This window comes from Pinus tabuliformis, chromosome 1_2 (genome assembly GCF_031772625.1).
Source record: "Pinus tabuliformis cultivar Carrire ecotype Pingquan chromosome 1_2, CPIR1, whole genome shotgun sequence".
NCBI classification, from domain to species: domain Eukaryota; kingdom Viridiplantae; phylum Streptophyta; class Pinopsida; order Pinales; family Pinaceae; genus Pinus; species Pinus tabuliformis.
Window position 1 is genome coordinate 1,209,168,767 of NC_142298.1, and position 16,966 is coordinate 1,209,185,732.

Consider the following 16,966-nt stretch of genomic DNA (forward strand, 5'->3'; position numbering starts at 1 on the left):
TATGATAGTGAGATATGAGCCTTACCTTTCGCAGAGTTGAACCTTGACTTCGCAACCCAAGAACCCAGAATCTGAAGCGCAGGTTTCTTAGGGAACTGGTGCTAGATTCATGCAATAATCATGAGTGAAACCCTTAGATCTAAGAAAAATTGCAAGTCACCTTTAGATTTGAAAGTTTTAAGAGAGTGACCTGCTTAAAATCTTCTGAATGGAAGATCAATGCTAGAACAAGATACCCGAAGGTCAACCTGCAAAAATTAACCTATGAACAACAGATCGATGCTAAAATAAGATATTTCCTAAGGTTGACTTGAAAAACTCAACTAATGAATCGCAGATTGATTTTGTTTATTGAGGTCAACTTGCAATCAAAGTCCAAGTTTGCCGAAAAATATGGAGGATTGTTAGATCATACAAACCTGGAAAATGCAACCTAGATCAAAAGATATGACAATAAAACCCTAGATTGCTAAATAAAACATGCTAGGTGCCACCATTGGGCATGGAGTCTTAGCTTATTCCTTGAGTAAATGTCCTTTATCTTGATTTTTGAAGTCCCCAAACATCTCAACAAATATGGAGGATGTGTCATATATGAAATCGTTAATGATATTTTAGAGATCTGGCACTTCATAACCTCACATAAATTCAACATTTCAAAGATCATCTTCTCGAAATTAAATACTTATAGAGTTGATGGGCAGATATTAAATTTGATAACTTGAATTACTTATTTTGTCTTGGGTTGGATCGATAATAATAACCGATAAATCATCTAGCAATACCAACACACAGCCAGCATCATTTCTTGAACTTAAAACGGCCAATAAATTCGCTAACTCACACAACACACAAATAAGAAAGTAACACGTGATCAATTACAATGGTTAATTGGTTCTGGAATGTTATACAACCTTCAGACTCATTTCCTTTTTCTTTCAAAGCAAGCACCATCCTGTTTCTTGGATCAGCACAAATTAATGCTAACAACTCTGTTGAATAATTCTCACCCATGAGTGGTTTGTTCTCAAAAAAATCTGAACGTTATAAATGTCGATGTAAAATGCTCTGCAAAACAAAACAAAAACATGCTTATGGTTTTACAATACTAAATAACATTATTCCAATAGTTCTTATGGTACCACAGCGAAAATCTTATTTAGTATACATGTGGAGAATCAAAACTATAACAATGTCCAATTCCGTTAATTATGAATTCTCTGCGACTATTGTTTACTTAGTATTTATATTCATTCTCTGGATAGAAATGGTGATTTTTCTTTAGGAAAGGGAATTTCTCCTACATATGATGAATAAACAGATTGATGCTAGATCCTCTATGGTTAAAGATTGAGTTCTTTGATTCAAGGTTAATTGCATATATTGGATAAGTTGTCTAAGGAGAAATGGAAAAGAGAAACTTGCAAATTTTCTAATGATGATAACTAATGATAGCTCATGTGATAACTTGGATATAGATACTTAAGGTGGTTGAGAGGAAGTGTCACAACAAGGGTAAGAAATCAATAAGAAGAGGCAACCTATTTTAGAACATAATGGAAGAGTTTGGTATAATCATAACTTGGTACTCTAAAGGTATCACTATAAGGTCTATCTAAGGATGATGCACATAAAGAAGAAAATATTGGCAATCAACTAATGAAGTTGAATAATCATGGTAATAATGAAGGTCATTTTGAAGGAACCTGGAAGGTATGATAACATAGAAAAATTGATCAATTGAAGGAGATAAGTTGTGTGCATGACAACATCTATAATAGTTTTCCCTCTAATGGGAGAGCCACATTGTAAAGTTTTCCATAGGTGACTAACTATATGCATGAATTATGGATAACAAGATGTATGATCAGGCAATTTTATTATGTTGATGTCTTAAAACAGGAAATGATAAGCGGATTACATTTGGTAGCCATCTTAATGAATTTATTTATAGGGTATTACCCAAGTTGGGGAATAGTAACAACATTTCCAAAGTGTATCAATGCTATGCTTTTAAGAGAGGAGGAAAAGAAACCACAAGGATTGGAGGTGAGAAATAGTAGGAAATTAAGACTAGGAGAAAAAATAAAAATATATCTGTGAAGAAAGTTCTTTTAAGGGTATTGATGAATGGACCGAGAAACATGATTGGTAATGGTCATAGTAATGATCTACATAGTTTAAAAGTTTGAAGATATGAAGTTGAGAATTTTCATAATGACCAGTGATGATAAACGAGGAAGATGTTTAAAGGTTTAAATGGTAGAAAAAAATATAATAGTTGAAGTATAGGAAAGAAATGTTGCTAGAAATTTTATAAGGATATCTTGAGAAGGATTGTGTACATATTGACAAAAGAAGTGAGAGTCAATTAATAGACGTTGTACTTGACTGATTTGCACTCATTGTTTCATGAGTAGGACTTCACATAGAGAAAATTATCAAGTTTTGTTCCCATAGCGTTAAAAGAGGTTGTTTCCACAAAACACCAAACATTTAAATTTTTCATGGACAATGATCGTACTAGTGTTTCCAGCTATTTCAAAAGTTAAAATAAAGATACTATTTAATGAGCAAGAATCTCTAGTCCAACTTGAAGAAGGGTGAATTTACGATAAAGCAATCAAGTGGTATGGAGATAGGAACTTGATGAGATAAGAAAATATTTTTGTGGATGAAAATGATAATTGTTAAGTGATGTATGTATAAGTCAACATGGATCAACAAACCCTCATGCAAGTAAATTAAGCATGATATAAAAGTAAATCATGATGACCTAGTGGTTATATGCAATTGCATATAGCGATATTGGAATCGGTAAGCCAAAGGGTAAATGTATGTAAAACCAAGGGATTTTAATGTTGAGATAGATGATTTAAATAATGATTGTATAACTAGTAATATCTTAACAATGAATTCCACCAGAATTTCCTTAGGGAAGGAAGAAGATGACGAGAGATTAAGACTCAAGATGATGAGGCTCATGTGAAATTTAACGATATACTTAGATGAGTATACCTACAGTGTAAATAGTCAACTTCCTAATATAAACAACAAGAAAGGATTATCTAAAAGTAATTGGTATCTTGATGAAAACATGACACTAATAGCATTAATGAAATAACGTATATCCTGGATGGATGTTGAATAATCTTAGTTCATAGTTGGTATTCAATGTTTATACAAGCAAGTGAAATTGATTTTTCTGATGAATCATGATAAGAATGCTTATAGTCTATTATTCTATATTTGATAGTTCTCATATTGATGATGTTTCATCATGCACATGTGGTTCATATTCATATAATTGTTACAATAGTGATGATGTTTAGTTATGATGATTATGATATGCATAGGCATTATGATGTTATGTCGAGGTATATTGATGTTAGGACTCTGGACACCACATATCTCCACAATGGTATGATATTGTCCACTTTGGGCCTAAGCCCTCATGGATTTGTTTTTGGGCTTTACCCCAAAAGGCCTCATACCAATGGAGATATTTGTCCATCCTTATATACCCATGATCCTCCCCACTTCTAGTCAATGTGGGACTTTGGTCGTATACCCAACAATCCTCCCCTCGAACAAAGGACCATCGAGCCTCCCCTCAAACGATTATCCATCCGTCCACTCTCTACCAACCAGGATTCTCCACTCCAATGCGTTGGAAGCACACGCCTTACATGGAAGCACCGCCTGCCTCGAGAGCTTGCTCTTCCTAGGTCAACTCCTCTTCACCGTGTTGGGACCAGGACACGTCCATGAAGAATCCGGAGCACACCGCCTGTCTAACTGAGCTCATCCACGGATCCCATCGCGATATTACCGGGGCCCACCACCTTCGTTTGGCATTCTGAGAATTCATCCACTTGGCTAACTTCAGGGCATGGCTCTTATACCACTTGTTAGAAAATTATATATTACGGACCAATGGAACACATAAAATATTGCAGAAATATAAACACAGAAAATGCACAAAACAAGAGAGACACAGATATACGTGGTTCACCCAGTTTGGGCTACGTCCACCCCGAACAGCCAGTCCTTCCTTTCTATTATCCAGCAAAATGAAGAGATACAACCTACAGCAAATCCGCTGTAATATCCTCTGTTTTCTCTCACAGTCTCACCTCTCTGTTTCTCGCTCACAGAATACACATCTATCACACAGCCTCAAATACAATACCCTCTTACAAAGAGAGGGGTTGCCTTCTAGGGTAAAAAACCCTAAACTAAACATAAGTTCTACCGTCAGATCATCCGCCTAATGAACGGCCCAGATTGACTAGAAATTACTATACTTTTACAAGGCAATTTTACAGCTGTTTTTAGCTTTGGGGGCGCTGCCCCCGAAACCCCCCGCCAGGGGGGGGGGGGGGGCTCCCAAAGGTCGCAGCCGCCCCCCCTGGACCCCACCTGCAGTGAATATTTTACGGGAAGCGTTGCCGCCCCGATTTCGAACTGGGGTCCTATGTGGCGATACCTTTGAATATAGAAGATAATCAGGCTCCACACCCAACAATCTCCCACTTGGAGACTGATTGTATTAACTCCACCGCTGCTCCATTTGCTGGACAATGACTCCTCTTTGGACCTGGCTGTTTCTCATCTTCATCGTCATCCTTGAAGACCAACTGAAACTGAGCATATTCTCAGTTTCTCCCTGGTTACAACTTTTGTTAGCATATCTGCAGGATTCTGGCTAGTGTGTATCTTTTCCAGCTTCAACTCTCCATCTTCCAACACTGATCGTATGAAATGGTACTTGAGCTGTATGTGTTTAGTCCTGGAATGAAATGCTGAGTTCTTTGCAAGATGAATGGCATTTTGGCTATCACTGTATAATGTGCCCATATCATGCTCCTTACCCAATTCACCCATAAACATTTGTAACCAAATCATTTCTTTACTAGCCTTTGTAGCAGCAACATACTCTGCTTCTGTTGTTGAAAGTGCAACAACACTTTGGATTTTTGAAACCCAACTGGCAGTTGTTCCTCCAACAGTAAATACATATCCTTTAGTGCTCCTCATGTTATCTCTGTCACCTGCCATATCTGCATCAACATATCCTTGTAGGCAGATGTTTGAACCACCAAAGCATAATGCTTGATTTGTGGTACCTTTCAAATATCTGAGAATCCATTTCACTGCCATCCAATGTTCCTTTCCTGGATTGTTCACGTACCTGCTTACAACTCCCACTGCATGTGCAATATTAGGCCTTGTGCAGACCATTGCATACATTAAGCTTCCAACTTCTGATGCATATGGAACTTTAGACATATAATCCATGTCTTCTTGGGTCTTTGGGCACATTTCCTTGCTAAGTTTGAAATGGTTAGCAAAAGGTGTACTAACTGGTTTTGCATTGTGCATGTTAAATCTTTTCAACACCTTTTGTATGTACTCATTCTGAGACAATGTTAATTTACGAATTTTTCTGTCTCTAGTTATTCTCATACCAAGGATTTGTTTTGCAGCTCCCAAATCCTTCATTGCAAATGAATTTACCAATTTTCTTTTGAGCACATTTATTTCCTGCATGTTAGATCCTGCAACAAGCATGTCATCTACATACAATAACAATATAATATAGCTGCCATCATTTTGCTTTTTCAAATAAACACAATGATCAGAGTGACATCTAGTATAACCTTGTTCAGACATTAACTTGTCAAATTTTAGATACGACTGCCTTGGAGCCTGTTTTAAGCCATGCAAGCTCTTCTTCAACCTGCACACTAGTTTCTCCTTCCCTTTCACCTCATATCCTTGTGGCTGCTGCATATATATCTCTTCCTCCAAATCCCCATGGAGAAAGGCTGTCTTTACATCTAACTGCTCAAGATGCAAATCTTCAACTACTACAAGACTTAAAATAGTTCTGATTGAAGTCATTTTAACAACAAGAGAAAATATTTTATCAAAATCAATACCTTTCTTCTGTGCAAACCCCTTCACCACAAGTCTAGCTTTATACCTTTGTTTTCCTCCATCTTCTTCCTTTAGCCTGTAAACCCATTTATTATTCAATGTAGTTTTTCCTACAGGCAACCTGACTAAATCCCAAGTCTGGTTATGTATTAAGGAGTCCATCTCTTCTTCCATGGCTACCTCCCACTTCTTCCTGCTTTCAACCTGCATTGCTTCTTCATAACATTCGGGTTCACCGGAATCAGTCAACAATAAATAATATAATGAAGGAGAGTATCATTCAGGGGGTCTACTTATCCTGGTAGATCTTCTAACACCACTTTCAGGTGTTTGGGGTGCCTGTTGTTGTTGTGGTGGTTGCTGTTGTTGTGGTTGTTGATTATTATTATTTTCAGGGACCTTTACTTTTTCAGTGATTTCATCAAGAACTACGTATTCCTTGTTTTCCTTTTCCTGTTTCTTTTCCTGCAACTGATTCTTATACAAGACCTTTTCATTGAATATTACATCTCTGCTCCTAATGATTTTGTGATTTTCGTAATCATATAAGCGATAACCAAAATCATTAACACCATATCCAATAAAGGTACATTTCTTTGACTTTGCCTCAAGCTTTGTTCTATTTTCTTTATCAATATGGACAAAGTCCTCACAACCAAAAGGCTTTAAAATAGAGTAGTTTACCTTCTTACCTGTCCATGCTTCCTCTGGAACACCACCATCCAAGGAACTTGAAGGCCCTTTGTTTATTAGATAAACAACAGTATCTACAGCATCTGACCAAAATTGTAAAGCCAATCCTGCATGCAATCTCATGCACCTTGCACGCTCCATGATTGTTCTATTCATCCTTTCTGACACACCATTTTCTTGTGGTGTTCTTGGAACAGTATTCTCTCTACGAATTCCATGCTCTGAACAATACCTATCAAACTCTTTGCTGCAATATTCACCTCCATTGTCTGATCTAAGACACTTCAATTTCTTTCCTGTCTCAATCTCAACCAAAGCTTTCCATTTCTTGAAAGTATCAAATACATCAGATTTATTCTTAATACAATAAATCCAAGTTTTTCTAGTTGCATCATCAATAAAAGTAACATAATAACGAGAGCCACGGAGAGATGATACCTGAGCAGGTCCCCATACATCTGTATGCACAAGCTCTAATTTTTCATTCTTCTTTTCTTTCCCAACTCTGAGAAATCTGACTCTCTTCTGTTTTCCATAAATGCAATTCTCACAGAAGTCCAAATCAACATTCTTCAAACCTGGCAACAAATTCCTTGAGTGAAGAATCTTCATCCCCTTTTCACTCATGTGTCCGAGCCTATGATGCCATAATGCTGCATCTGCTCCTTTGGAAGTTAAAGCATTAACAGAGTTAGAAATACCATTGCATAAATACAATGTACCAACCTTTTCGCCTTTTGCTATTACCAGGGCTCCTTTGGTGACCTTCCAAGCTTTATTTGTGAAAGTTGTCACACAACCTTCACCGCCTAACTGCCCTGTTGAAATCAGATTTTTCTTTAGATCTGGAACATGCCTTACCTCCTTTAATAGCCATTGGTTTCCATTCTGCTGTTTTACAAGAACCTTACCCATTCCAATGATTTTACAGGGTTTATCATCACCCAGACGAACTTGTCCAAAATCTCCTTGAACATAGTCATGAAAGTATTTCTTATCAGGTGTGGCATGGAATGAAGCCCCTGAATCTACCACCCAGGAATCAGTAATATTTTCGAAAGAAAGAATCAAAGCATCTTGTAACACCTCACCTGTCACATTTGCTTCATGATTGTTTTCTTGCTGTGCATCTCCTTCTTTTCCCTTCCGAGATCTACAGTCTTTCTTTAGGTGTCCTTTCTTTCCACATTTCCAGCACACTATCCCCGATCTGGACTTGGATCTGCCTTTCCTTGATTTACTGCGATATCCTGAGCTCTTTCCTCTTTCCATTTTTCTTCCTCTAGACTCTGCACTCAAAGCATTTCTTGATGTCTAACCGGAGCTTTTCCGTCGCATTTCCTCGCTAAGGATAGCACCGACAACATCATCAAACTTTAAAGTACTAGATCCAGAAACGGAGTTACTAATGGCCATTACCAAACCATTCCAACTTTCTGGTAATGAGCACAAGAATAACAGAGCTCTAACTTCATCATCAAAGTTTACCCCTACAGAACTTAACTGACTTGTAACTATATTAAAATCATTTAAATGGTTTGCAACAGATCCACCTTCCGACATATTCATATTAAATAACCGTTTCATAAGAAATACCTTGTTTGAGGCCGAGGGTTTTTCATATAGTTTCGACAACGTCTGCATCAAACCCTCTGTCGTGGTTTCCTTCGAAATGTTGAAGGCGACTGACGCAGCAAGGCACAACCGTATTGTTCCGAGTGCCTTTCTATCGAGAAGGTTCCATTCTTCGTCTTTCATACCCGTCGGCATATTTGTTTTTCCGCCCAATGGTAGGTATAGATCTTTATGATACAGATAATCTTCCATCCGCATCTTCCACAACGAGAAGTTTTGGCCGTTAAATTTCTTGACCCTAAACTTACCATCTTCCGCCATTGCTCCCACTCGAACTAGGAACCCTTCTTTCCTGCGAGTTTATCAGCCAAATAGACCTTCGGCTCTGATACTAGTTGTTAGGAATCTGGACACCACATATCTCCACAATGGTATGATATTGTCCACTTTGGGCCTAAGCCCTCATGGATTTGTTTTTGGGATTTACCCCAAAAGGCCTCATACCAATGGAGATATTTGTCCATCCTTATATACCCATGATCCTCCCCACTTCTAGTCAATGGTTGTATACCCAACAATTGACATATTCATTTACTACATGATGATAGGTATTTAATGTTGAATACTCATGATGGATATGATATGCATAACGTGTCATAGGAATTATAATGCTATAATATGAGGTTTATTGACATGTGGTTCATTTATTATGTGAATTCATGATATGTCTTTGATGCAAATATGTTGATTTTATAACTTATGATGGTATTTCATGAGGTGAAGCATGTGATAGTTGCGTACAAATTTATGACATGCACGAACATGCAGTTCGTTATTATTCATAATGTTGCCATTAACAATGATGAATGTTCTCATGATGACATGCAAGACTTGGCATGTGGATTATTTTCTATGATACTATGATGGTATAGCTAATGCATTGGTTGCATGTTGAGGTGTGATGATTCATAGGACTCCACAAATGGGCCGAGAGGGCTGGTTTATTTGATGATCTCATGTGAGCCCATACGCACGAGGGAGAATAAGTAACACCATATGGGTTGGGGACAAACTCAATCAACACTACATATGTCAGTGGTTCCTTTGCCTTGTGTAGCTCTTGATGGATAACTCTTGAAGGGCTATGGGACCATCTTGAGGAGGCCAAGTGCCTGATGTTTTAGGCTAGGTGCCTGTTATTGGATTGGGATGCCCGAGTCTGGTGGGGGTGTAAGGACTTCGATGCTTGGGGATGTGTGCCTTAGTAGTTGTGGAGGGAGTGGGCCAGCCTTGCGAGATGCCCGGAGTCATTGAGTACCGTACCGGATGCCTGCCTTTGGGCAGATGAGGTCCGAGTCAAGCGCGAGCCTTGGGGCCAGCCTTGGACTAGGATACAGATTGGGCAGGCTTATGCCTGGTGCTGAAAGTGGGAAAAAGGACAGAGATTCCTTGAGATTTCCCGGGTGTTGTGGAAACTTTCGATGCCTGCTAGTTATACTAGTTCAGCAGAGGGTGTCGGGCAAACATGAAGTAATAAATAACAAAATAAAATGTTAAATAATTCAACTTAATAATAAATAATAAATAATAAATAATAAATAAATAAATAAATAAAAAATAATTCAACTTAGGTCGGGACGAAGTAATAATAATAATAAATAAATAATAAATAATTCAACTTAACTTCGGGACAAAGTTCCTTAAAGTAGGAGAGTATGTAATGTCCCTTAATAATAATAATAATAATAATAATAATAAATAATGTAATATTAAAAATACAAGAAATAAATAATAAATAATAAATAGTAATAATAAGCAATAATAAAATAATAAATAACAATCCTAAGCTCTAAAGGAATATAAATAGAAATAAAACAAGAAAACAATAAAAAAAATCAGTAAAGCTATCAAAAAGTAAAAACAAAAGAAATAAAACAAGAAAAGCAATGAAGTTTCATGTAGACACATGGAGTGTGTGCATGTGGTTCCGCGTCCAATGTTGTTCTATTTAATAGATGATGAGGAAGATGAGAGGATTCTAGCATTCCATCATTCCATGATTTCATCATCTATTCTCTTGGGAGAATAGCGTTATCAGACAAAGGATACCCTGGCAGTAGTACGTTGATTGAGGGCTTGGGGATGGCTAGTTGTAGCAAGATTTTGTGCAACTGAGCCTACGGTTGGGTGGAGAGTCGTCCCCAAAACCTTGTTGCAGTTAGAAGACTTCAACTAGCATTCAACCCGGAAAACACAGGTAAGTATCCCTACTTATAGTTTTGAACTTTGATGTTAATTAGTTGACAATTGCATGTTGATTATAAATTGCTAGATCAATCTAATTAATTACATGTTTTTATTCAGGGATGTTACAATGGGGTTTTGTCTTGGGGATCTACCTTTCTAATTTCTATGTCTAAGCATGAACAACCGTAATGAAAAGTTTGTTTGTTTGTTTGTTTTTTTGTTTTGTTTTTTTTTTTAAACAATCTTCCTAATTGACTATATTGAAGTATTCTTCCATGGCAACAACGCCAAAATTGTTGGGTCAATTTACTATGTAAATTAACACAAATATTTAATTATCAATTTGGGCTTGTAAGCTTAGAAGCATGTCTAAAGTCTATGGATTCCAATGGTAGTAAATTTTAGAAGATGAAATAGAAAGATTAAAAGAAACACATATTACAAATATAAACTCTAATTAAGTAATTTCTAATTCACTTAAATAATATGTGGGATGAGGCTCCTAACTTAGGAGAACCTGGTTGTCCTTCCCTACAATACTATTTCCATGAAGAGAAATCCAAAAGCACTAGTTAACAATTGTTTATGATGCAGAAGATGTAAAAGAAGAGGCTCCTAACTAAGGATGGCTAGGTTTTCCTTCTTCACAATTCTACTCTATTATAATCACCATTGCTTCAAACCAGAAATGTATAAATAACTTCAAATAAGAAAAGAAGAATGAAATTCAGTTTTAGTTCAAGATCAAATAGAAGGGGCATTTACCTTAAATTCCTGTGTCCCTTCATATGTAGATTAGAATCAAACCAATATTCATTAAGCAATCATCACACATATAAATACATTTGAAACAAGAACTAATTTATGAAAACTATGAAAATTTAACCAAGAAGTGCACTTAGCTTGGTGTGGGAGCCCTCCACCCTTGCCTTGCACACTTGAAGAAATCTTAGCTACAACAACTTCAATAAATCAACCAAGCATGAACAACAAATTGAAATGAAACAGGTTCTTCAATTAACTTTTAGTCTTCAAAGAGTCTCAAAATCAGATTACATAAATTCTACCTTCTTAAGCCTTCAATAGTCTTGGCTTAAATAGAGAAATAATAAACAAACTTGACTAAAAAGTCTCTAACAGCCTTATCTATCCTAATCCCATCTATCCTGGTCGAATCCACCCAGTTAGTTACACAAAATTTGGAAAAATCCCCAAAATCACTAATTTTGGCCTATTTCCTAGGGATTTTCTGGACAGCGGGTCATGTTTGACCAGAGTTGGTCGGGCCTATTTTAGCTCGGTTTGACTGAATCAATAGGTACACATTCATTCTTAGTTCCCAATATTTCTAGAAATGTGCTCAGCTCGTGCCCAGGTGTCCTGCAAGTATGACTTCAATGGAGCAATTGCGGGAATTTTTAGTCCTGTCCAAAAATGCACTTAAAACACAATTTTTGCAAAAATATCTAAAAAGTTGAAAAACATAATTTATATACCTGAATATGCATAAATTGGTCCAAATAAGATGGTATATGGTTGAAAATGATGGAAATTAGGTGTGTTTTAATAAGCAAAATTTGATCAAAATTAAGGGCCAACAACCACTATGTATGCTATGCTCTACATTCCTACTCAGATAATCAACCATTATGATGTAGAGGAAGGGAGATAGAGGGAAGCCTTGCCTTATACCTCTAGTGATTTGAAAAAATCTCCATGGCCTTCCATTGATTAAAGGGGCAATCAAGGGACCTTGGATACAATCTTTTATAATTTCAATGAAATCAGGGGCAAACCCAAACTTTTGCAGGACAACTATAAGGAAGGATTGGCTAACTCTATGAAATGCATTGGCCATGTTGAGTTTCAGAATGAAGCCTTGCTCTTTTCTGGATAGGCTAGAATGGATTTCTTCTTGGACAAGCAGAATATTGTCAGCTATTTGTGTACTGGGGACAACTCCACCTTCGTTTTTAGAAATCAAGACGGGAAGGTGGTTTTTGAGTATGTTTGCTAAAATATTAGATATAATATTGTAGGATGAGTTACACAAGGATATAGGTATGAAATGATGGAAAGAGGAAGGTATGGATTCTTTAGGGATAAGGGCCAAGAAGGTGGAGTTGGTATTTCCTCCTATTTTTCTTTTTTTTGAGAAACCCAACGAGTCATTTTCAAGAGATATTTTTTGATGAGCATCCAAAACGAGTGATAGAAAGCAATAGAGAATCCATCAGGCCTTGGAGTTTTTTTCAGGGTGAAGATTCCAAATTGCAGATTGAAGTTACTCTTCCACTATTTTCTTAGAAAGAGTTGCATTAGCCTCATCCGTGACTAAGTTTGGGATGTGAATGATGAAGCCATCATAGTTGGAATTCCCTTCATCAACAGAAAGCAACATTTTCAAATGATGATACGCTTCCTCTTTGATTTCCTCTTGCCCTTTGATTTCAACATTCCCTTCACCAATGATGGTATAAATGTAGTGTTTAACACTTCTCATTTTGGTGGTATTATGAAAGAAAGTTGTGTTCTTGTCTCTGGCCTATAACCATAAATTCCTAGATTTTAATCTTCAGGTTTCTTCCTCTCTTCTATTGGTCCTAAATAATTTCCAATAGATTTAATTTTATTTCATTTGCATTTCTTTTGTAACCTATCCTTCTTCCATACTCTTCTGGACATGATCTAGCTCCAATTGTAACTCAATTTTCTTCTGTTCTGGATCTTTATAGTGAAATATCACCAACTCCTTTAATTTATTTATGACTTTCTTTAACTTTGTTTCCCAAATAAAACTTGGAGAACCATTGATACTTTGGTTCCATGTAGAGGTTATGAGTGATCTCACCTCTTGAATATTGGACCAGCGGACCTAGATTTTCACTTTCCCCAATTTTTATGGAAATGGGCTTATGATTTGATGCTGTAGAGGGGATGATTTTTGAAGTCACAAGGATATTGTCCAAGATAATACTGTCTTGAATTAGGAACCTCTCCCATCTTTCTTTAATGTTACTTGGGCCTAATCTTCTATTTCTCTAAGTATATTTGTCGTTCTTGGGAGCTATATCCTCTAGACTTTGGGCTTGCATGATATTCCTGAGTTTTTCTCTGAAAGGATATGGTCGGAAGCTGCCTCCTTGATTTTCTTCTACATTCAAGATCATATTAAAATCTCCTCCTACTATAATTTTTTTTGTTGATTTCTATGTCAATCTGGTCAACCAAGGATTACCAGCATTGGTCCTTGTCTCTGAAATGAGAAGGGTCATAGAGGTTGAAAATATTGATTTGAGTTCTAGAGGTTTTATTTTTGAGTTCAGTTTTATGCCAATGTTGCTCTTTTATCAGACAAATTGGTTCCCAAAAAGATCGATTCCACATTGTGCAAATGCCTCCAGAGGAACCTATTCCATTTATTGTTGTTCCTTCATAATGCTTTATTTTTTGGATAATCTGATTCATTTATTGTTTTGATGACTTGGTCTCCTGAATTAGGAAAAAATTGGGACATTTAGATCTTACAAGAACTATTGTTGCATTAACTATCGAGGGATGTTGAGACCTCTACATTTCTAGGAGACCAAATTCATTATTTACTTTGGGATGGTGCTAAGGATCCTTTTCCTCTTACTATATAATTTAGTTTTTCCTTGTATCTAATACCTTTGTCTATATAGGTATCCATTGGTTTTCAAGTTCTGGTGGCCATGTCTTTTTATGTTGCTTCATCTCGTACTTCTTTGTTTGATTTTCTTCTAGGTTTTTTGTGGCTATCTAGAGGAGTGAGAGATTCTTTCGATTGGTTTCTAACAATAATCCTTTCAAAGGAGGGAAGAAGAGGGCTTGAGGGATGACCAGGGGAGGCAGGGAGAGGGAGAAGGGGAGGAAGAGGGGATGAAGTGGGAGGGGATGAAGGAATGAGAAGCAAATCATCCTCGGTAGCAAGTGGGAGGTCAAGAGAAGGGTCTAGAGAAGTAAAAGGATTGGAATAAGAAGGCGGGGAGATAGAAGAGGACGAGGGAGGAGCAGCCCAGGGGGGGGGAAGAAGAGGAGGGGGTATAAGGCTTTGAAGGCTTATTTCTAGATTATTTATGTTTGATAGGTTTCCATTGGATTTCTTGTGTTTCGACTGATTCTTCTACTTCTCTCTTTGGACATCTATTTGCAAAATGACCATATTCATGACATACCTTGCATTTGAAGGGTAGTTCCTCATAGTCTAGTTGTTGTATGTGAGCCCAGTTGTCTACCTTTTTCTTTTGGTTCACTTCTATCAATGTATTTTCTGAAGGCATTTCCTATAGCTTTAACAGATTCATCTCCCCAATAGTGAAGAGGAAGGTAAGGGAGATGAACTCAAATTGGTATTGCGTTAGGAACATTGAGCTCGGGATCGAAATCTGGGGTCCATATATTCAGATATAAACCTCTACTGTCCATGAACTATGGACCATTTCTGAATATAAGATCTTGCTCTTCCTTGGATTCAAAATAAAATGTGAAATAACCTTTTGCACAGAAACAAATGGAGATTTGGCCTTGAGTTGAAGCAACCTAGTTCCTTTCCACCCATTTTTGCACTGCTTTTTGATAGGGCCAGAGGCTCGTGAACTGTCCAACCAAGCCCCTCTCAGCCAGAGAAAGAGCATCTGTTCGGGGCATCGTAGGAGGCGGAACGATTTCAAGGATGTCCTCCATTCTTTTAATGAACTTAGAGATCGATGGAGGCTCGTGAGGCGCACTAAGAGAGGAGAGGAGACTAGAAAAGTCTAGGGCTACAGCTTCAACGGGGGTGCAGTAACAGAGTGAACCCCCTCTGAATTAGACTCCAGAGGGGCCATGGGAGGGAGAGGTAGAAGGTAGATTAGGTCTTAGATGTAGAGGGAGAGCGCACCGCGGGAGAGAAACGAAGGTTTACCATATCCTTTTGTTGTAAGTGAATGGGTGTGGGAATGATATATGAGGTGACTCTCTTCCCATTCAACATGCATGTTTACATTACTTTTTTGATTCCCTCGTGATTAATAGGGGTATGAGGATTAATCCCCATCAAAAAATCATTTTTCTCTTTATCATATAATTAAGGTATTGGAAGTCTTTGTTGGCCTTAATAATCTTATATAACCCCTTATTTTATCTCGCAAGTTATGTCTACTAAGCTATCTACCTTTTTGTTCATTGTTCTGAGAACATGATAATATTTAACCTTTTCAAATGTCGCTACCTCTTTGTTGATTTGGAAAATGATTCTTAAAAGGCTGGTTTGACTTTACCCGTCATTTCTTAAAGTTTTGATTGTCATTCTCCAATAACAAATATTATTTTATATAACCTTGCATCAATCAACCTCAATTCCAAAAATAAAGCAAGTGCTTCAACCTAGTTATTCATTGCCCTTCCCATAACCCAAAGGAATTTTTATTTTTCCTTTAAAATCAACTATCATCCATCGCACTCCTCTAACTCATTATCATGTTAATATATTGTCAATCACCATCCAATCACATTTAAAATGATTCACAAATAAAATTAATAACAACATAATTTTATTTCTATTATATCTTGACTTCTCCACAACTTTAATGTATAGTTAATTTATACATATAAATATCTAAAAAAAAATAAGCAATAAGCACTTTGTAAAATATTTACTTAACTTTGATGTGATAAATTATTTACTTGAAACCTTGCAAATATGTATGACTTTACTTATTATTTCTATTATATTAATGTTCTGGATAAATAGACTGGAGAAAACCGAAAACCGTTTCATCAATGTTATGGGTCAAAAAAATTACTTCATATATTGTTCATCATTATTTTAATGACCATTCAATTGATATTTGATTTCATTTTTTTTCCTCTTCTTAATACTAGGTTGTGATTAGGTACCGAAAACCGTTTCATCAATGTTATGGGTCAAAAAAATTACTTCATATATTGTTCATCATTATTTTAATGACCATTCAATTGATATTTGATTTATTTTTTTCCCTCTTCTTAATACTAGGTTGTGATTAGGTTGAGGCTATACCTCTGGATACATTGTAACTCTTATTAGTTTCTATTTTGAATTTCCTTTTATGAAATTTCTTTATTTTTAATAAATTTTAAATTTAAAACTTAATAAAAATTAAATACCTTAGCAACTCACTAATCTGCACCTCATAAATATTTATAAAATTAATTAAATTAATATTAATACAAATTGATATGACAATATGTAATGAGAGGCATAGTTTATAATTGATTGAAACAATAAGTTACTTTATTTTCTTTACGTTTTAAAGACATTCATATCTCATATTGTCAAAGGAATGGTCGTGTGTGACAATGGAAGCGAATTATGAATAATGTTTGAATTGGAAAACCCTAATCAATTCTAAAGTTGGAAAGGGATTTTGGGTGCATATGTTTTTATGCATTTCAAAGAGGGGGTTGTGTGTTGTTAGTTAGGAATGCAACAAAGTTTATGATGAATGGTGACCGTGCGGGTCATTGG